This window comes from Danio rerio, chromosome 3 (genome assembly GCF_049306965.1).
Source record: "Danio rerio strain Tuebingen ecotype United States chromosome 3, GRCz12tu, whole genome shotgun sequence".
Classification (NCBI taxonomy): Eukaryota; Metazoa; Chordata; class Actinopteri; order Cypriniformes; family Danionidae; genus Danio; species Danio rerio.
Genome location: NC_133178.1, coordinates 19526503 through 19549005, shown reverse-complemented (window position 1 = coordinate 19549005; position 22503 = coordinate 19526503). Strand labels below are relative to the sequence as shown.

Sequence of the window (22503 nt, the reverse complement as noted above, 5' to 3'; positions counted from 1 at the left end):
CGTTGCTTTATTCAGCCAACAAAGTATGAACTTGCTGTTAATCGGGAAACAGATTTTTGCTGTAGCATTTTTGCTTTTTGTGTGTTTATCACTGCCATTTTTTTTTACAGTGTGGCTGAAAGGACGTCCTTTCAGTTTCATCTGTTCATCAATGGTGAGAGCACTCAGAACGGACATGTTTGCTCTCCTTCATCTCTCTCTGTCTCTGTGCTGTCCATCCAAATGGGTGGCCTGGGTCTCATCTCATCAAGGTGTCTGCTAGTTTAGAGAGCTGCACTTCTGATCAAAGCCATGCGTCTCTCTGAGGGCTCTGATGTCATTCTCATCAAGTATGATGTCCAAATGCTTTATAGATTTGCGCAGAATACTCCCTGACAGCCCCGCACTCATACACACACACACACGCACACACCAATGCCTTTTATAGTGCTTTGTCACCTTCTTAGGAACAGAATCAATTATCAGTAATTAGGTTAGTGTCAAAGTCTTTATCACTCAATCAGCCGTTCAGGTTTATCTTTGTCCATGTCTTCATCTGGTTCCTTTTTTGTTTGCGACACTCTTCAGATGTTCAAGAAAGGCCTGTGTACTTCTATGGATGCCGTTCTTTGTTCTTTCTTTCATTTCAGTGCACACCTCTCTTCCTTTTTAATCACACTTGTCATCTGCACAAAATGTGTGCTTTTAATCATTGTTTCTTTTGAAGAACGCATTGTTGGAGGGTTCTAGATGTTTGAACATGTTGTTAAAACAAATCAAGTTGTTATTGTTGTGGGTGAAATTGTGTAATTATCAGTGAATTAGAAGTTAATTCTATGGAGTATACTCATTTTTTTCAACAATAATGCCTGAAATTATATTTATAGCTCTAGTCAGTCTGTGTAAACAAATTTTAGATGGCATGTAATTTAGGGACCATTTTAATCTGTTTAAAATGCTTTTTGGAAGTCCGTTTATATCCCTTTAAGCAAGTTTGCAAGTAAAAAAAAAAAAAAAAAAAAAAACTTAATTACTGACTTGACTCCACACACGGTAGGAAAAATAATTGATAAAATCGACCTGGGAATGTTAGATCGATTATAGGTTCTGAATTTCAATTCCTATTATTTATTTATTTATTTATTTTATTATTTTATTTTTTGATAAATCGCCCAGCCCTAAAAGTTTACAAACATTTCTCTAAATTAAATAAATTCCCGTAAAATTTCCAAGTTGGAATGTTTCCAATTGTTTGGGGGGGTTATTTATTGGACATTATCTGCCCCTTTGCAATCCTAGAAATACAAGACATACCAGTGTTCAAGTAAAATATTTGTCCAATAGTGGAAGTGTTTAGTTTAATCTTTTACACAGTTGTTTCACTGAGATCTTTCTTGAAGTCTACCTAATAACAGGGTTCTTACGGGTGCTGGAAATCCTGGATAATGCTTGATTTTTAATATAGTGTTTTCAAGGTTAGAAAAGTGCTTGGATTTTGGACAAAGTGCTTGAACCTGCTTGAATTTGCAGGGCTCGAAATTGTGACTGTTTTGGTTGCAAATGTGCACGATTTTATCTATGTGACCTCATATGTGCGAGTGCATAAATTGTTGTCGTGCGACCAGTTTTCATTGCAAAATAATCACTGCATGTGCGTATTTATGGAGCTAATAAGAAGCCAAAACAATCTGAATTTGAATTGTGTTAAATTGATTTATTAACTAATGTAAGTGAATAATACTGATTATGTCCTATTAGAAATGTTTTGAATTTGTATTTCTTAACTTGATTATTGAACATCTGAAATTTAAGACAACTTAATTTTTTAAGTCAGATTTTTATAGACGTATTTTTAAACTTCTGATTTAGTTTGGTTCTGAATTCAAAGACTGCAGATGTTGGGTATGTAAAAATACAGTTTTAAGTTGTTAAGAATTCAAATTAACAATTCAAATTCAGATTGTTTTGGCACTATTAGCTTATACGTATTTAGGAGACATTCAACCAGAATGCATCTTTGCACCTGAAACGCCAATCCACTGACTGTTAAAAATTAAATAAATAAATAGCAATGCACATGAAATGTCATGAACGACTGGTCATAAAAGTTTGGTACTACACCCAAACGAAATCAGACTGTAAGCTCATTTCTTGAGATATTAACTTTAGGTAGAAAGAGACCAAGCTTAAAAACATACTTCATGCAATAACTGAACTTGGAAAAAAATATTTTTTAATCACTTTTGGGTGAACTATCCCAATAAATCTATGCTCTAAAGTACTCAACAATTTAAGTTGAAATGTCATATTCTGTTTTTTTTTTAAATGGCACAATTTAAATGTGATAAAGTATATACAACATATATAAACATAATTAACCGTGGTTATTAGGTGCTGGAAAAAACATACAAATGCACCTTAAAAGTGCTTGAAAAGGTGTAAGAACCCTGTAATAAGCCGGTTAAGGGTCTGTGGTTAATAAGACCCAAGTGCAAACACCCTCTAAGAATGTTCAACAAAGTTTTAGAATCATCACAGAAATAAACGGTTATATTTGCATGGGGAACAGCGCATCACATTCAGTTTAGTTTTTCAGAGACACTTTTGTGTGGCGATGTGGAATCGGAAAGTAAAAATCATCCATACCCAACTGGAAAACAACCCAGAGTCGCTTAATATACCTGACACGAGAATGCCCCATGGAAGTTTTTTCCTTCTCCAGAACTCCATGTGGCGACACGCATGTGATCTATTACTCTCATTAAGCCACCAAAACAAGTCCAGGAATGTTTTTTATGAGAGTTAGAGCTCCGTGTAAAGTGTTGCCTTCAGCAGGGGGTCTGCCAATTATTTTATTCTCAAAATCATTAGTGAGAAAATTAAAATGTGTTAAAAATACAATATCCAGTTAACTGCAGTCGAAGCTAAAGTTCATCTGAATGATTCACAGTCCCTCCCACATTAAAATGCATTCAGTTAAATTTAAATATCGCCTTTTATTAGACAGAGAAGCTGCGTAAATGTGGACTTCCACACAGATGGAATGCAGAAAAAAGCACATCAAGTGTGCGGATAAAAGCATCAGAAAAGAAGAATGCGATTGGCTAGTGAGAGGACTGGTAGAAACAGAAAGAAAAGTGAAACACTCTTGGCAGAGAGCGTCTGATTGTGACTTGTTGCCCTTGAATGTCTTCTGTTAAATGTGTGAAGGGGAAGCATTTATCTTCTGTATACCTGTGTGAGCGTGTCTATCTGTCCTCCAGCTGACAGCAGCCCTCTTCATGTTGACACTTATTCTCTCTTATCATCTGTTTTTACACACTACAGCTTCACTCTAAAGAACACACCTGTACCTCTCAATAGCTAATACTGCCTGTGAAGCTCCTTAGAAGTCGTATAATTATGAAATCATAGGCATTCAAGTAATTTGTGGAATTTGTATTATTTGTATAGTGCTTTTTACAACAATTATTATGTCAAAGCAGCTTTACAAATGGTTTGCATTTTTGCATTATAATCAAATTCAGAATTACATTATCGGGAAGGCTATATCTAGAGTTTAGGAGCCGTATGTATAAAAAGGCTCGGCCTCCTTTAGTGGACTTTGCTATTCTGGGTACTGCCAGAAGTTTTGAAATCTTAAAGAGCGCATTGGATTTAAGACAAAAGGTTAATTAGATAAACAGGAGCTAGACTATTTAAAGCTTTATTGGTGGGAAGCAATATTTTATAAATATGTATCTTAAGAGCAGCCGGTGTAAGGAAGATAAAATTGAGGTAAAGAAATAAGGACATAAGCATATAAGAAAAGAGTTGCAGCATCAGATTTCAGAAGCACCTGTTTCAGTAAGGTTTTAGTTTTGATGTAATGATAAGTGTTCATTCATGCATAAAGTGTACAGTAAATGCTTTCAGACTGCAGGCTCTTTATTGAATCTATCTATCTATCCATCCATCTATCCATCCATCCATCCATCCATCCATCCATCCATCCATCTGATTAGCCTATATAAACTCCATTCATTCATTCATCCATCCATCTATATCTATCTATTCCTGGTAATATTAGATTATCCATCCATCCATCCATCCATCCATCCATCCATCCATCCATCCATCCATCCATCCATCCATCCATCCATCCATCCATCCATCCACCCATCCATCCACCCACCCACCCACCCACCCACCCACCCACCCACCCACCCATCCATCCATCCATCCATCCATCCATCCATCCATCCATCCATCCATCCATCCATCCATCCATCCATCCATCCATCCATCCATGAGATCCATTTATTTATGACTCTGAGCTCTAAAAACTAAGAAGAGTTTTTCAAGGACTGTTTAATCAGTTTCCCAGAGGTCCCATCTCCATTATCATGATAACGTGTATTTATTTATTTATTTTTTACTTATGCAAATTTTGTAGACTGCTATTTATAGGATTGTAAAATTTTAATATATTTTTGCTGAATTAAATTATTCAATTATTTAAATAGAAATTGGATTGAATATAAATAAAAGCTGTTTTGTGGACCTTTAGGTGTTCTTGCTAAATCAAATTATTTTAAAAATATTAAGGAAAATGACACGTATATTTTATTTTTGAATGACATTTATGCCCTTTCTATAGATTTCTAAAGGGATAATTCAGATTAGTCATATATGAGAAGGTTTGACCTATTTTAGTGCACTTTGCTATTCTGTGCACTACCAGAAGCCCTGAGTTTTGATAATTTAAAGAGTGGGTTGAATTGTAAAAGACAGAAGGTTGATTTGATAAACAGGAGCTAGACTATTTAAAGCTTTGTAAGAAGCAATATTTTATAATCAATAGGGAACTTAACAGGCAGCCAGTGTAAGGAAGATAATATTGGGGTTATCTAAGGAAATAAGCATATAAGGAATGAGGTAGACGGTGGCGTAAGTTTATAAGCATCAGATTTCAGAAGCACGTTTAAGTAAGGTTTTATTTTTGATGTAAAGATAGAGGTGGTTATTCGTGCATAAAATGTGCAGTAAATGCTTTCAGACTGCATGCTCTCTATTGTACGACGCTATCTATCATTCAGATCCATTTACGGATGATTCTCTGAGCTCTATTCACTAAGAAGAGTTTTCAAGGACTATTTAATCAGTTTCCCTAAGGTCCCATCTCTATTATTATGATGACTTGTTTTTTTTTTCTTATGCAAATTTTATAGACTGCTATTCAAAATGAGTTTCATAAATGTGTATGTACATGCATTACTTTAGTGCTTAGTGTCACATGAATCAATCTTAAATGATGATTTGGTGCTCAAGAAATCCATTTAATGTGGAAACATTTTTTAGGATAAATAGTTGGATAAAGAAAAGTGATTTTTAAGGTAATATTGCTAACATTTACTGCATTCTTGCTGAATGAAAGGATTTCATTATTTAAATAGAAATTGGACGAAACATAAAAGCTTTTTTGTATATATATTCATGTATTCTTGCTGAATCAAATTATGTAAAAATGTTTAATAAGGAAATTACTCGTATCTTTACTTTTATAATGACATTTGTGTTTTTTATAATAGATTTTTAAAGGGATATCAGATTAATTGTATTATGTACAGTTATGAACACTTGTGACTTTTCACTCATAACTTGATAATTATAGCAGAATCAAAATGACTAATTGAAGGTCAGTGTTGGTCAAATATAGCTGAATTCTCCAGCCCAAATACTGTCCAAAACTGCACAAAAAAAACAAAAACTGCCCAAAATATTAGATTAATATTTTATTTAATTTGAATTCAATTAAGTCTAAATTAGCCAGGTTACTTTAACTGTCATAATTTTAACCATACCAACCAACACCAACAGTCACAGAACCGCAGAATAAACAGATCACATAATAATAATAACGAAACACTGCCCCCTCTTACACACACACACTGCACTTATTGTTGTGTAGAATACACTGCCTTTTAGAGTGCTTTACTTTCGAAATGGGGTATAAATTCGTTCCACTTGGCATTTTAAATTCTTTTGAACATAATTGAGTGCTGCTTGTCAATGAGACAACTTTCTATATTTGTTCTAGCAGTCAATTGCGAAAAAAATAAATAAATAAAGATTGATAAAAGTTTTGTAATGCACCGCTGTGAGTTTAACTGCATGCAAAAGGGAATCAGATTTGTCCAGGGACTCTGATTTTGATGCAACTTTCCTTCACCTCTTGCGGGTGGGCCCTGCAGTTTGTGCTAATCACAGGTCACTACTAAATGAATGGAGGAGCAGCACACGGTTATGTTTTGTTAAAGAAGTTGCATATAGAATGTACGTTTCAAAACCACCCAAACTTTGCCAACCTGCCAATTTTTTACCCTGCAAAATCAATTCAAAACCGAAAACAGTCCAATCTGGCAACACTGTTTAAGGTATGTAGTTCCATCTAAATTAGAATAAGAATATAATTTTACATAAAAACTATTTAATTTAGTTAAATCCAACATGAGAAAGTCAGACTCTAAAGGAATAGTTAAAAAAAAAAGGAAAATTTTGTCATTTACTCATCCTTCAGTTGTTGCTTGTGTTTAACACAAGGGAAGGTATTTTGTAATATTGTAATATAAAGAATATTGTAAAGCAGCAGCCATTGATTCCATTGAGACATTTTAAGACCCCACACATACCCTGATATAGGAAAAAAAATACAATGTCCAAAATTTAAATTTAAAAAGTCTTGAAATTTCTAAAAAAGTCAGAAATTTAGTCTTGTCTTAAATAATTGCAAACAGGTCTTAATTTTTCTATGTAAAGCTATCTAATTAGGCTAACTTGCATCCAATCACCAACATCTATCTCAATAGTGATTCTAAAAAAACTCTATTTATAACTATATTTACCAATATGGTTTAATATAATCTGACCTGGACAAACCGTTTTGCGTACATTTAGTTTATTATATCTTTTAGAGCTTTTAAAGATGTTGAAAAACATGTATGCATACGACTAAGGTTTGCCTATTTTGACAATTTATGTCATTCATAGTAGTCTTAAAAAGGTCTTAATTTGGTCTTTGTGAAACCTGCGGAAGTCAATGGATTCTAGAACATCTTTTTTTTGTGTTAAACAGATTAAATGAACTAAATGTTAAGAATTTCCATTTCCTTTTTTTATTTATTTATTTTTTTTACATGAGCTATTCTTTTTAATAGCCTACTTCTGATAACAATTTCTTAATTTAAAATACCAATTGTATTATAATTCAGATGCAGGGTCTACAACACTTCTTATTCGGTAACTTTCTTTTATTTTCATTTTTCCATTTTTATTCTGTGCCCTGTTTCGCTTTATTTCTCATCTTCTGTCTTTTCTACTTCTCTCTTCATCACGGTTTCTCTGTCTCTCCATCTCCAGATTGCCGTCCGGTGCTGAGTTGATCATCTATCTCTCTGTCTCTTTCACTTCCTCCCTTCATCTCTCTCAACTCTCCTGCCCGCATGTATTCTTTAAGTACTAAAGCACCTTTTGGCAATAGTTATTTAATTTAATTGTTGGACCTAATATTGATTGAGCCGCACGTGCTGTGTAAACCTAAATTGGCTTTAGTATTGATCTGCTTTCAGTTTTTATTGAACCAAGAATGTTGTAAATGTGTTTTGCTACTTTTGATAAAGAATTGTTTGCCCGCACCTTTTGAGAAGATCTCTTTATGGGCTGTTTTTTTTATGAGGAGTACAATAGGAAACTATGCTTTTCCTCTGATTTGTCTGTCATCTTTCAAAACTTCACAAACTGCCTATTTTGTGTTTGACATCACAGATATTTCTGTGACAGCCCAAAAATGCTGATTGGCGTGCTGGCTGTTTTTAAACGCAGACCTTGTATAACCTCCATCTATCCTTCGTCAGATTAAAGGGCTTGCTTCTTTTTTCATCTCTTTGTGGTGGAGGTCTGAAAATCAATAGTATTGTGATTCTTTCACGGCGTTGAATTGATACGCTCAGGCTGAGTATCAATTTTAATTATTATTGTGCATGTCAAAGAATTGACTTTCTGGAGCTCATTAGAAGGCATAATAACTTGCTTCTTAAATCAGAGAGCAGAGGTGAGAATCCTGGGACGTGGAGCACAGCTGCACCGGGTTTAAAATGATTCTTTGATTCCCATACTCTGAGTTCATATGTTATGGCTGGCAAGTAGGTTTTACTGTAGGTGATTGATTATCATATTAAATTCAGACACTGTTGAAATAGTTCGTTAATATTATTGAATGATATTTTATTGTAGCACAAATAGTTTACTTAATATTTATGCAGCTTTTTCATGCATAGAAAATGAACTAAGATCAGACGTTATTAATAAAATGTGAAAAATATTGATTGAAAAAACTTTTATTATTAAATACAGTTGTTTATTTGTTTACATAAAGAGCATGGTTTAATGTACACATTGATATGCAAACTCACATGAAACATTTTAAAAATTAAGATTAAGTGTATAGCTAGTAGGCAAATTTTTTATATAAACTTTTCTGCATTTCATTCATCTGTTGAACACAGAAGATATCTTGTGGAATTTTGGAAACTGGCAGATACTGACTTAAGACTTTTTTTAAACAATTTTTATTTCAACCAGTTTCAGACAAAGTTTCAAAATGCCGTGTTTTGTGTTCACAATAAACAAAGAAACTTGCTTACCTGACTGACCATGAGAAAGACAACCACTGCAGTTGTTGCTTTTTGAAAAAAAATCCTATTTTAGGATGTGGTCCTATCATTATTAAACTGTAGCTAATTAGCTAAAAATGGTTAAAGATGAACAATAAATGTGCTTCTGTTATTTTACAAATTTGATTAAACATTATAGAATAATAAAATATCCAGTTTTTAATACTTTTAAAAACAAGCAGTTTTATCACAAACAGCAAATGTCTTGGTCTGTTAAAGTATCTTTACATTTAAATGTTTAATATCCAACAAATTAGGGCCTTTGTATTATTATTTAGAGGTTCGTACATTATAATCATAATTTATAACCTTTTTTTCTCCTTTTTTGTAAAGGATATTTCACATGATTCACATCAGTGTGTCAGTGCAGACATCACGTCCAGTTTTATTCTCCGCATTGTGAAGCATTGCACAGCATCATGGAAGTGTGCTTTTATATGGTTGCTATATGAAGCAAGAAAGCTGTAGCTTAAAACAATCGTTCCCCATTTCAGTCTTTGGGAACACTACCCCCCACCCCCGCCCTGCACAATTTGTATAAAAGCTGCACAATTTATTGTTTCAGCATTCATATTGCAATGTGAAGGTTCACAATAGTCACATTGCAAGATCTGCAATGTTGAGTTGGGCTTATATATAGGGCTGGGTGATTTGGCCTAAAATCAGAATTTTGATTAATTAAATATTTGAACTTGATTATAGTTTATAAACGATTATTTTATTTCATAAAAATGTGAAAATTAATAACATTTAAAAGTAGAAAAAAAACAGTATCTCTTCTAAATAAAATAACTCTTGCATATCCTGTAAATAATGTTTTAAATGGTGCATTTCTTGCATGTTCTGTAAACAAATAGTTTAATGTAATGGAAAATATGCCGTCTCAAGGCTTCTCTGGTGCAGCTTCCAATCATTGTCAATGTAGTACAAATTAAGGATCAAAAAAGAGTCCATCGTCCTACTTGACCAGAGATCAGATGTGCCTGCAAAGTGGCCGCAGAAGTATAAACCAACCTCAGCCTGACAGGGCAGGGTCACGTGACTCCAAATGCAGTAGAAAAGGTAATTAAAAAAAATTGACCTGGGAAATGTATCAATTATAGGCCCACTAATTGTATGGGCCCTTAGAATCGCCATCCACCCCCACCCCCCAGCGGTGCCCCTGGCTCTAGCACAATTAGCTGTGCTTGTAATTTGTTTATTACATTTCATGCATGATTTGTCCCCTTACAAAAATGATCCAATCAATTGAAGATTAATAAATTGTTTCCAAATATATATATATCACTGAAATGCTAAATATCTCGATGTCAGATTTTTCCAATGTCAAGCAGCCCCATTTTGTATATCTTTCTTATTTGACAAGGATCAGTGCATGGGTCTTTCTGTTAAAAAGTGGATTTTAATGTATCAAAAAGTATCAGAAAAACATAAAATGTGCTGGGCAGGGAGTTCCCAATGACTGGAATTGGAAACCATTGGCTTAAAACATAGAGTAATGATTAATTGCTTTAAATCATGTGATCATTGCCACCCCATTCTTTGTGTGAAATGCAATTTCTGTATTCAACTGCACTGAACTTTATCATAGTCAGTCAACATGGTGCTTTTTATATTGCTATATTTCACATAAATGTGTATTTTTTTATGTATATGTGTTTTATCTTCTCTCTAGTTATTTATTATCTAGACTGTAAAAAAAGTGCTGGGTTCCACACAATCAATTTGTGTTGGTGCAGCATGAAGGAATAATGTCAACTTAATTCCTTTATTTTTGAATCAACTTAAATTTGTAAAAAAAAAAAAAAGTTGTTTTATTTTAAATAAGTGGTTTGAACAAACATCAAATGTAATTTGAGCGTAGTTACCTTTTTAAAAAGTGTTAGTTAGTTAAAATCGCATGTAGAGCATCACAAACGCGGGTACAAACATGTCATGGCACACACTGAGACTGCGTACACCCTGGAACGGTCTGAATATTATGTGTTGTGCTTCGAAAGGTCAGCAGCAAGTGGGGTTGTTGAAATAGTTTGAGTGGTGCACTAAAACACTCGACCGGAAGTGCTGGAGCCAAAGATTTACTCCCGGTGTGTGTTGGAGTTCAATTGCGCAAGTTCTCTGAAAGGGGTTTAATTCAGTCATCACCAGTAAGTGCACCGTTTGACAGCGAAATCTCTCACTTTACACCTACACCTGATGTACTAGACTGGGTGCGCACACACACACACACACACATACACACACACTGGTTAAGGTATAAAGAATCCTGCCCTTAGAATCACCGTGAACAGGTTTTCAGATGATAATGGTGTTAAGCTGTGAAGATTTGAGCTTCCCTGGGAGTGAAGAGCAGTTAGAGCCCAGCTTGTGTTTGATGTCATGTCTAGGGGATGATGGGATTGATTTCTGAACTTGTCTTTGTCCTTCAGGGCTTCAGACATGATCAACTCTCCTGAAGCTGTTCTTTCTCTTTAAATACCTGATCTTCTAGCACTGCAGTAGGCTTGATTTTATGATTAAACAAAAAAAAGAAGTTATTATAAGGATCAGGGAATTTCCGGATTATCTTGGATTTTTAAAAAGTCTTTTCCAGATATTGAAAAGCAGGGAATTTTATATCTTAGAATATCAGCAATTAGTGATTTTGTCATTTTAAATCATACTTTATTGACCATTTCAATGTGGTGATATCATTGGGCTGTGAACATTTCTTGCTTGTTATCATACTATTTTATAACTGTAACAAGAGGCAATTCAATCATAACTTCACGCTAAATCAGCTATCATAACATTAAATATGTTGACATTTTTGGATTCTCAGAAGCAATGGTAATAAAAAAATGTAAAACAAGAAATACATTAGGACCATTTTGATTGTTTACATATCTAAAAATGGTTTATACCATTTTTTGATTCTCTTAATTTCAAGTGTGACTGTGCAGATGAACACTTTCAATATCTGACTATATTGTTATTTAATATTAAGGAATGCAGATGCTATTGCAGGAATTTAAACAGTGTCTTGGCTGACCAGAATCTGCGGAAAATGTGCAGCAATTAGACAACTTGCTAACTAATCTCTTTTTTTGTTGTTGTTTTGAATTTATTTATTAATACATTTTTTTTTTTGCAATGGCAAAATTCTGAAGTAGCTGCTCAACAAAGGTTGCTTGTTTTTCTGTTCATTATGGAAATTAAGCTTTTAAGCAGGGCTGCACAATATTGGAAAAATACTGACATTGCAATTATTTTGTTTATTATTATTATTATATTTTTATATTGCAATTATGAATAAAATTTTACTGTTTTTTTTTTTTTTTTTACCATTGGGATGATTTTATTGGGGAGTGCTTCTGCATAATGTATATAAAATATAATAAATGAATTAAGGCACAGATGAAAGCAATACAACAAATATAAAATGAAATAAACAATGTTTTATGTTTTTTTTTTTTTTTTGGTGGAGTTTTAAAGAGCCTCTTTTATTTAGTAAGGCTATTGGTATTTAATATTACTTTCAAATTTGTGTGTGTGTTTTCGGAGTGGTTTCTGTTTTGTTGTAGTTCCCTTTTAGCTGTACGCTCATGTCTGTGACCTCTCAGTGTTTTAATAACACTCTTCTCTTTCTGCCTCTTCTCAGATCTCTTTCTGGACACCTCGTTGTTCGATAATCGGCAAAGAAAGGCACTCCGTAGTAACTGTAAAGCCTGAAACTTCTGACGTAGAGAGGAAAACATTCTGCCACGAGATGCAACATCTCTGCTTCATTTCAAATTAGTAAGTAATATATGCATTGATCAGTTTAAAAACAAGAACAACAGAACATCTGTCTAGCCGCTTTGTGCTTTTGTACAATTCACGTGTGTCCATTTATTAAAGCTTAAATCCAGCTCAGGGTCAGTTCTACTGTAAACTAGACTGGTAGATGATTGGTTTAAGGAAGAACAAGGGGAGAGAGAAATACAATCTCTTTTAATGGGGAGAGAAGGACACTAGGAGGTTTTGCAGAGATTGTGAAGTGGAGGCGAAAAGAAAAGGAGACTGGCAGAAATAAAAAGGTGAAGGTTTGGTGTGAAGGATGTGGATTTTAGTATTCTCGATGACAATGGAGTAATGAAAGTGGCAATTTTACAGCTAATAATGGACTGCTTGGTGCTAAAAGACCATTGTGAGGAAATGGAGAAAGGAAAAAAATCTTAAATGCTAAGATGTTACTGGACTGAATGAAAGGAGCAACATGTGAGTTCAGTGCAGGAAATAATGTGTTTTCAATATCTTTATTTTTTTGGCGTCAGAGAGATCCAACAGGTGAAGGACTTGCACCGAGCGCACAAGCAGACTCATCTGCTAACTTAAAACGTACCCAAACACACACACCTCTCTCTCTCTCTCTCTCTCTCTCTCAGGTGCATGTAGTACGGATGACCCTGTGGTGATCACAGGCTTGAGTGCATTACTACTGACAGGATAATTAGCCGCTCATGACCTTGTGTCTGTTTTTATCCATGTCTCTGTTCTCGACATCTTTTTCAGCGTTACCCTGTGGGTCTTTTATCTTTTAAGAGTGACAGTGTCTCTCTCTTTTTGTCTCTCTCTGTGATTGGAGACCGATCAGATGTGCCACACAAGTGTGAATTTTTCATATGAAGCAAAACCAGGTTATACGAGCCATTCTGTTAATGTATGTTCGCGAATACAGACACGCGTGAGTAAGAGTTTTACCCACAGTGATTTCGATGATGTGAAAGGCATGTAATAATAATAACCCTAATAATAATACAACAACAACAACAACAATATTAAAACATAATACTACTACTAATAATAACAGAAATATTTTTTTTTTTTATTGTTACATTTACACTTATGCATGTCTTTATCCTTTGTGTATGTTCTTTTTAAATCTGTGATGTAATGAAACTCTAGTGAGGTAGTAAAATCATAGCATTTACTGGCAATGAGGGAGAGAGCATTTAGAAAATGAAAGTTGATATTTGAGTTTCCATCTAACAAATTTTTAGAACACACTCTCCATGGCAGATAAATAAGATCTAGCCCCGGACGCCAGATCCTGTCAGAAAATATCCAGACAATAAGCCAGCAGAGCTGCCCAATACCCAAACCTGTTAACCAGTATTCAACTGAACAACAGTCTCTTATCAATATAGGCATTGATTGAGAAAGCCAGAGAAGAGCAGAAACAGGAGACGAAGGATGATAAAGAAAGAATACAGTTTATTGCATGATCTATGCTTCAATGCTCAGACTTCGTCTGGCAAGGACAAATCCAACAAGTGTTATTATACCACAAGCAACAGTAATGGAAAATTACTGCTTTACAACATTGTCCCGAGACAATACAGACCTTAAAATAGAGACATTGGCTGTGTCTGAAATCGCCTACTGCACAGTAGATACTACAATTGAATTTAAATGAACTACATGACCATTAGAAAATTGTTTCATAATGAGTAGTATTAATGGAACTCTGTACTACATCTGCTATTTCCCATTATCACGTGAAATACCTGTGTTAGTTGCGTCACTTTACTTCAATCCACTTGTTAAGTCGTGACTTATGAAATACTGTTTCCGGGTCCAAGCAGAAATACTTGTTTGTGACTACTTTTTAGTCTTATCATACATTTTAAAGGAAGTTTTATATTTATCATGATATACACAACATTCATTGGACTTGCTGCATCACAGACACCAATATTTGAACAATTTATAAAAAACATATAAAACAATATAAGTTGTATAACAATTATCCAATCATTAACTAATAATCAATTAAAAGAAATAATTATATACAGTAAATGACTAATAATCAAATAATTGAATAAAATAATTAAATGAAAAAATAAATGAATATAAACAAATGCTAGTTGCATAAATGATCAATGACATATGATTAAATAAAATAATTAAATATAAAATATTGTGATTTTTATTTTTATTTTTTTATTTTATTTTTTTATTATTATTTTTTTAAGTATTGTAAACATTGTGTTACCATCTGTTTAGTCTCGGAAGCTGCTTTTCGTGATGTCACACTAAACAAACGGATTGAATTCTCTCATGTGGCATCATGGGTTAGCTAAGCATCCTGCGGATGCACAGTTCATAAACTGTTTTTTAAATTCTCTGTATTCGGACACACTTCTCAGCTCACATACTGTTTTTAGTGAACTTTATAGTATGAAAACATGCGATTTCAGATGCAGACATCCTCTTATCTCTTACTTTTGAAAACAAGTGTCACTTGTATCCACAATCATACGATTATAACAATATTGAAACAAAGAGTATATTAATAATAAAGCAATAATCATAGGAAAATAGTAATAATTAAATAGAAATGCATAATACTATGACAAATAGTAATCCAATCATTATCTAATAATCAATAAAAAGAAATTGTAATTATATACAGGAAACGACTAATGATCATATAATTGAATAAAATAATTAAATGAAGAATAAAATAATATAAGCAAAGGATAGTCATATAAATGATCAATGACATATGATAAAACAATTAAATAAATAGAAACAAATAAAACTAAAACAACACAAATAAATGGTTGCTTTTTTTGAAGCAATACGCACATAGGTTTGCATTCTCAGGTCCTTAGTAAGATCCTTCAAACTGAAAATCGCTCAGGTAATCTGCTTGGGACAATGTGAGAATAACATTATTTGGGTTCACATTTCAGCGATTACACCATAAAATATGTTCATACTGTGTGAAAGTGCTTCACAGACGTTGTCGCAGACATACAGACTAATCCCAGAGCGTGAAGAGTCAAGTTTGTTTGCAGCGACTCCAAGTCTCTGCTGAGAATCTGTTTGCACGTTACAGCACTCAGCCAATTTTGAACACTGACTTCCTCCTTATTATTGAAGAGGTGTAAACACATGCGGTGTAAAATCCTCCCCGTTTCAGATGTTGCCTGAAACAAAGGCTGTGTTGAGAGGAGAAAGTCTCACGCTTCGTCTCTTACGGCATCTCACATCCTGCTTTCTTTTTTCTTTTTCAAATAAATTACCATTCGCCAGCTTATTTAGTTCTTTGAATTTTATTCTCTTTCACATTCTCGTGTGTACATGGGCACTAGATGTGGAATATTCAGCAGTGTGTGTGTCTGCGTCTGCGTCAGGTAATTGGGTTGCAGAGTGTCGCTGGGGCTCAGTTCAAAGTCGCATGCAGATTCCACAACACTAAAATCCTACACACTCTGTCACATTTCATACATTTACTCAGTAGGGGTGAAACCATTCCCTTACGAAAAACAAAGGATAAAAGAAATCTGTGCTTTGCCACCTACAGTTCTGCATCCATGTTAAAAACCATGGTTCATCTGGTGTTTAATGACGCTTCTGAAAATGGTTTATCTCTTTATAAAGGCAATTATGATCAATCACAAACACACATTATCTAAAATTGACCATGAAGTGAATTCAAAAATGTTAGCTTGACTCAGTCACAAACCCATTTAAAGCATTTACCAGACGCTTGTGTGTTTGTTTATATGATGAATAGCAGTTTTCTCCTGCAGTTTATAGCCTTAAGATGTCTCTCAAATGTACTATTTATTAATGCTGACTTATTATCGATTTGCATTACTTAACCTGAACAAAACCTTTAAGGTAGTAAACAAATCTCAGATGCTAATGATTTTCCCCCAGAATATCTTTTTGAGCTTCTTTAGTTTTATCTATTTTTAACAGCTCTCTGGTGAGTGATGCTTAAGTCAGCATGAAAGTAAAACTGTGTGAAAATCTATTCTTTATAAATGGAAATTCATTCACATTTTTCTAGCTTGTGCATCTCATTGTTCTTATTGTGAATGACTTAATTGTGTATAAATGTTGACTAGAAATGTCTTAACTTAAAACAGCAGGCTTTTCTTTGAGGTATGCCAGGCATTTCCAATCATTTAAAAGATACTTAAACCCACATTGTATTTCCATCCAATAATTATTATTTAATGTAAATAACCAAAACCTTTGCCAATAATGGGTTGTGACTGAAAGTGCATCTGCTGCGTAAAACATATGCAGGATAATTTGGCGGTTCATTCCGCTGTGGCAACCTCTGATTAAGAAAGGGACTAAGCCGTCAAGAAAATGAATGAATGAATAACCAATTTGCCAATACCAATATGCATTTTCTTGCCCATATGTTTGCATTTACAGACTTGACTACCATTATGCAAACTTTGTCTGTGCTTTTGGTATAACCTTTTGTTTATCTTACAGATGATGTGATGGTTAAAACAGTTCACACAAAGTCAATGGTTACCGGTTTTCACCATTCTTCAAAGTATCTTCTTCTGTGTGTGTGTTTTTTTTTTTAAACAGAATAAAGAAACTCATAAGAGTTTGGCACTACTTAAGGTAGAGTAAATAAATCATTTGGTCACATATAGTGTGGATGAAGATTCATATTAATAAGATTTTCTGAAACACAATAAAAATGGACAGCACTTTCATTCAAAGGCACTGTTTTTAAACAAAAATGCACTAGTGCCGTTGTCTCAAACTCTATTCCTGGAGGGCCACAACTCTGCATAGTTGTTTTAAACAAAAATTTCCTAGTGCAGTTGTCTCATACTCAATTCCTGGAGGGCCACATCTCTGCATAGTTTAGCTCCAATAATCCTCCTCGCACCTGTTTAATAGTCTTTAGTACTCTTGAACACCCTGATTAGTTTAATCAGCTGTGTTTAATTTGGAGCAAAACTGACTAATATAATTGAACATTATTTTAATACTTTTAGTATTAAGTATTTAAAAATGTTTTTATTTTTTTTGCCTTCTACATAATAGTAAACCCTTTTTATAATTATTATAGGGTTGGGCATCTAAGCTATAATGCCGATCCGATACGCATCTCGATACAAAGAATACGATCCGATATATTAGCGATACATTTATGACATATTGCGATGCGACACGATACGATTCACACCCATATCACGATACAATGCGATAATTCAGCACTAACTAATTAAATCAAGTTTATGAGATTATGTGAAAGAGGATGCTGTGCCATTGAATGAGTTTGATTATTTATTAACCAAGCAAAACCAAGACTTTTTTTACAAACTGGCTTTTCTCTCAGAGCCAGAGTGTCAGTTTACAGTAGAGGGCCATTTTAGAACATATAGCACAAGTATTTTCAAGATAAACAGAATGTATAAGTGCAATATATATTAAAATATACATATTTGCACTCTTTCAACATAAAGGTTGAGCATTGCACAACAAGAATTGTGATTTAACTTTAACTATGAAAACAAGTTTTACAAAGATATATTTTGCCACTGATTATTCAAAACTTAAGGTGGTGAACTAGCAGTGTTATGCTGCTTTGAAACATCACTGTCACTGTAAACAACAGGCTGATAAAAATATAACAAACCAGCAATCTTCTTGCTGTGAGGTGATAAACTACCCACTGTGCCACCGTGACACCCATTATTTTTATCATTATTATTATTAATATTATTATTATTATAATTGAATAAAAATTAACAGGAGGAGGTTTTTAAAACCGCCTAGTGCGGCAGTATAGAGAGGGCGGCGTCCGCAACACCCAGTTATATCCGCGCATAGGGTGGCAGAATAGAGGTCCGCGACACCCGCGCGTCCTCAGTTATATCCGCGCATAGGGCGGAGGAATAGAGGTCCGCGACACCCGCGCGTCCTCAGTTATATCCGCGCATAGGGCGGAGGAATAGAGGTCCGCGACACCCGCGCGTCCTCAGTTATATCCGCGCATAGGGCGGAGGAATAGAGGTCCGCGACACCCGCGCGTCCTCAGTTATATCCGCGCATAAGGCGGCAGAATAGAGGTCCGCGACACGTCACTTCATTTTCATAACCGTGCACTTTCGTTTTCACATTGGGGTTGAGGGCGGCGTGATCGTCCTCTGCCTAGAGCAGCAGTTCAGCTTGCTCCGGCCCTGCAGATGAACAATGCAATAACATCCGTTATTGGCATAGAGCGCACAAAACTTTTGCGCATGGAAAAAAAAAAACTTTCAATGCTTTTCTCACCACTTTTGGAGCTGGTAGCTACAGTTCAAGCAGTGCGAAAGCCGGGGATGTAGGAACACTGGAAGATGCTTTCACAACAACACCGTTGCGCCGCTTCAAGTGAGATATCAGATTAGTCGTACTGCCCGCGTATTTTACAGATGCGCGGCACATTTTGCAAATTGCATCAGTCCTGTCAAGTCGTCCATCCTTTTTGCAGAATCCATAATGTTGCCATACTTTAGATTTAAAACTCAGTGGGGAATAAAATGTTTGTTTTGCTGGCGCACCACTAGCTTCATCCGCACACCTGATACACTGAGTTGTATTGTAAGTGTACACATCCGCAAATCCGTTGCTAAGGCTTACTTTACGTAGGTCGATTAAATTATGCGCCAAAAACAGGTTGACAACACTTGTTAATAAATAAAAAATACATTCTATATTAAAAAAATATGCTGTATCTCGGAAAAACCGATGCATCTCGCAAAAACCGATGCATCTCGATTTGCTTCCAAAATTTCATTCATCCTCTGCTGCTCTACCGATACACTCGCATCCTGCACGCGCATGACCGCGTATCGATACATATCGGTTAATCTTCCCATCCCTAAATTATTAGCACTGCTCAACCATAGTTTAAAGTCCACTCATATTACTCAGTCACTCTTTTCTTGTCCTTGTGGGCAAAACATTATTAGCTCCTGATGACCGCCAAGTCACCTGCTGAGTAATTTCTCTCTTTTTTTTTTTTTAGCCAAAAGCTGATTAATTGTTGTGCAAAAAGGTTTAACATTACTAGCCAACAAGGAGACACACCTGAGCAGTGCCTTTATAGAATTCCTACAGAGAAAGCTGTTACAAACCCATGATGTTCTGCTAGGGGATGGTGGGGTTTGACATTTAGGTAATTAAAATATTTTTATACAAACAGTGAATATGTGCAAAAGACAACCAAAGGAATGCCAAAAATATGTGTTTTTATTTACATTTCCCAAAAGTGAACAAAATCCAGAATGAAGGAAAAGTAAGTAAAGCAAAAATATACTATATACATTATATACAACAAAGAAACTAATATAAAGACGGAGAAAAACAAGAGAGCTGGCAAAAGGGACGCGGGCGGCGCTAAAGAAATAAAAAGAACAAAACCCAAACTAAATCTAACGTCCCAGAAGCATCTAGCTAACAAACTATGTAAAAACAATATAATTAATACGCGAAGTTTTCCAAGTCCTGACTGTCTACTCTATCTCGCCCCTAACCTAATGTACCATTCAGAAGAGTAGTCCTAAGTATTGCAAAATGTATGTCACGTGACCTTCTTACCTGTCCCTTTCGTCCAAGCCTTGTAAACCACGTAAACTGAGAAGCATATACGAATAACGGACGGATAACGTGCACACAGGGCCAACAACGAAATACACGGTTAGACTGGGTTTTTCTAAACACAACGCAATAAATACAAACACGGAAACAAGCGGAAAAGCGTAACCGGGTAGGAAATGACTGATAGCTGAAAAGACCAATGAACGAAACCTGAGCATAATGAAAGCAGATACTGGAGAACAGTGCGAGGGGAAAACAAACAAACAAACAAACAAACAAACAAACAAACAGGGCACAAATAACACAAATACATAACAGCCAGAACAGAGAGATTTATGGATTTGTGCTGAACGGTAATGCCATTGACTCATAACAATCCATGGTACCTATAACTGTCAGTGCATTTGTATGCTTTTTATACAGTTTTTATTCTAATTTGCAGGTCAAGTGCAGTTTAAAGTATATAAAAAAAAGTCAAATTATAAATAGCAGAAATTAAAAAATAGACTTTTCCTACCAGCAAATATTATTGTAAGTAATAGAAACCGACACTAAATATAGAAGCAGACACTTAGATGACGCCGTCACCAATGATTAAATATCTAAAACTTAACTAAAATAATGGGCCATAATGGCAGCTGCACTAGGATGTCCATAGAAATGCAGTAGGTACTGGTCATTTTCCATCTGATACGTTTCCATCACATGTCAACCGAACTGAGATATGATCACAAGCCTAAATTGTGGGCAATTGCGATCCCTATACAGCGCCCACAACCAATTCTTACATCCAACGAAACATTTTGGTTTAGGTCACAATTCACGGTATTAACAAACCATTAACTAACACTGTTAGTGTAATAAATTACTAATTAGCTGCTTGCTTATTAATAGTCAGTAAGGTAGAAGTTGGGTTTAGGTTTTGGGTAGGATTTGGTAAGCAGAGTAAGATCATACTTTATAACGACTAATGAACAGTTAATAACTTAATAGGCAGATAATAAGCCAGTAGTTAAGAGTGTGCATTGTGACCTAAAGTGTTACCATTATTTTTTTGCCCACTATGTCTCCGCACATGTTGTGTGACTGAAAACTATCAATTACAAAAAGTCATTTTCATTTTGTTTGCCCCTTTTAAACAGTCTAGTCTGGCTCCTGGTCACTGTTTGTGGAACTATCAGCTTAAAGCCTTTAGTAGTAGTCATGACATGCATCCTATAGAGAAAGGAAAACTAAGGAGGTAAAGTGCCGTTAACCCTCTCTTACAGCATCACCATGGCAGCCGATTGGCCTAAACGGCTGTATTTCTGCTGTTGCTCAGACAGCACGACAAGTTAACACAAGACTTGGTCTTAATTGGCTCTGCTGAAGGCACTTTTGTGTGCATTTGTGTGTGATCATGCACATGTACCGTTTAGGGGCCCGTACATTGATGTGAACTTTGAAAAGGGTGGCTTGGTTGCGATGGACCCTATAGTCTTTTTGGGATTCATTTATTTTTGTGACTTTGAACTTTGCTGGACTACTGTCACCCCGGTGTGTTTTGTGTTAACTTTGTGATGAGGTCACAGGGGGAGAGGGCTGCTTGGAGACTCTGCTTGGGAGATCCTGAACAAAATAATCATGTAGTTCCTTTGTGCTCCTCCTATCTGTCTTTTTTTTTGCTGTGTTAATAATTAGTTGTCTGGACAGTTTCAGCATGGATTAAATGCAGATTTTAAAGTGAGATATGGCCAGTGGTTCTCTGGTATTTGCTGCCATTAATTGTACTATTTGAGTAGTTAATTGCTTAATTGTTAGTGAGTTAAGTTATTAATTTGTGAATATCTTAATTATTTTGTTGTAATTATATAATTATTAAAATAATTAATATAATTTTTGTCTTTGCACGTAGTGATTTAGATTTAACCCACAACTAGCTGTCTATCTTACTAATTTTCTTTCTATCTGTCTGTCTGTCTGTCTGTCTGATTATCTGTCTATCTATCTGTCTGATTGTCAATCTGTCTGTCTGATTGTCTATCTATTTGTCTGGTTGTCTGTCTGTCTGATTTTCTGATTGTCTATCTGTCTGTCTGATTTTTTTGTCTGTCTGTCTGTCTGATTTTCTGTCTGTCTGTCTGATTGTCTATCTCTTTGATTATCTGTCTGATCGTATGTCTGTCTGATTTTCTTTCTGTCTGCCTGTTTAATTGTCTATCTCTTGATTATCTGTCTGATTGTCTATCTCTCTATCTGTCTGATTTTCCGTTTGTCTATCTATCTGGTCGTCTATCTGTCTGATTTTCTGATTATCTATCTATCTGATTGTCTATCTGTCTGTCTGATTGTCTGTCTATCTGTGTTATTGTCTGTCTATCTGTGTGATTGTCTGTCTGTCTGATTTTCTTTCTGTCTATCTGTGTGATTGTCTGTCTATCTATCAGTCTGGTCGTCT

At 35.0% G+C, this 22503-nt stretch overlaps 1 protein-coding gene across 4 annotated transcripts in view; it reads left to right on the top strand.

Moving 5' to 3' along the window:
* spop (speckle type BTB/POZ protein) overlaps nucleotides 1-22503 on the top strand; it is a 136674-nt gene that overhangs the window by 28434 nt on the left and 85737 nt on the right. For 3 of the 4 annotated variants that reach the window (XM_073934226.1, XM_073934224.1, NM_201130.2), the window contains 1 exon segment: nucleotides 12331-12467. The exons of the other annotated variant lie outside the window; for it this stretch is intronic. The gene's annotated coding sequence lies outside the window, so the exon portion shown is untranslated. 4 annotated transcript variants of the gene reach the window in all.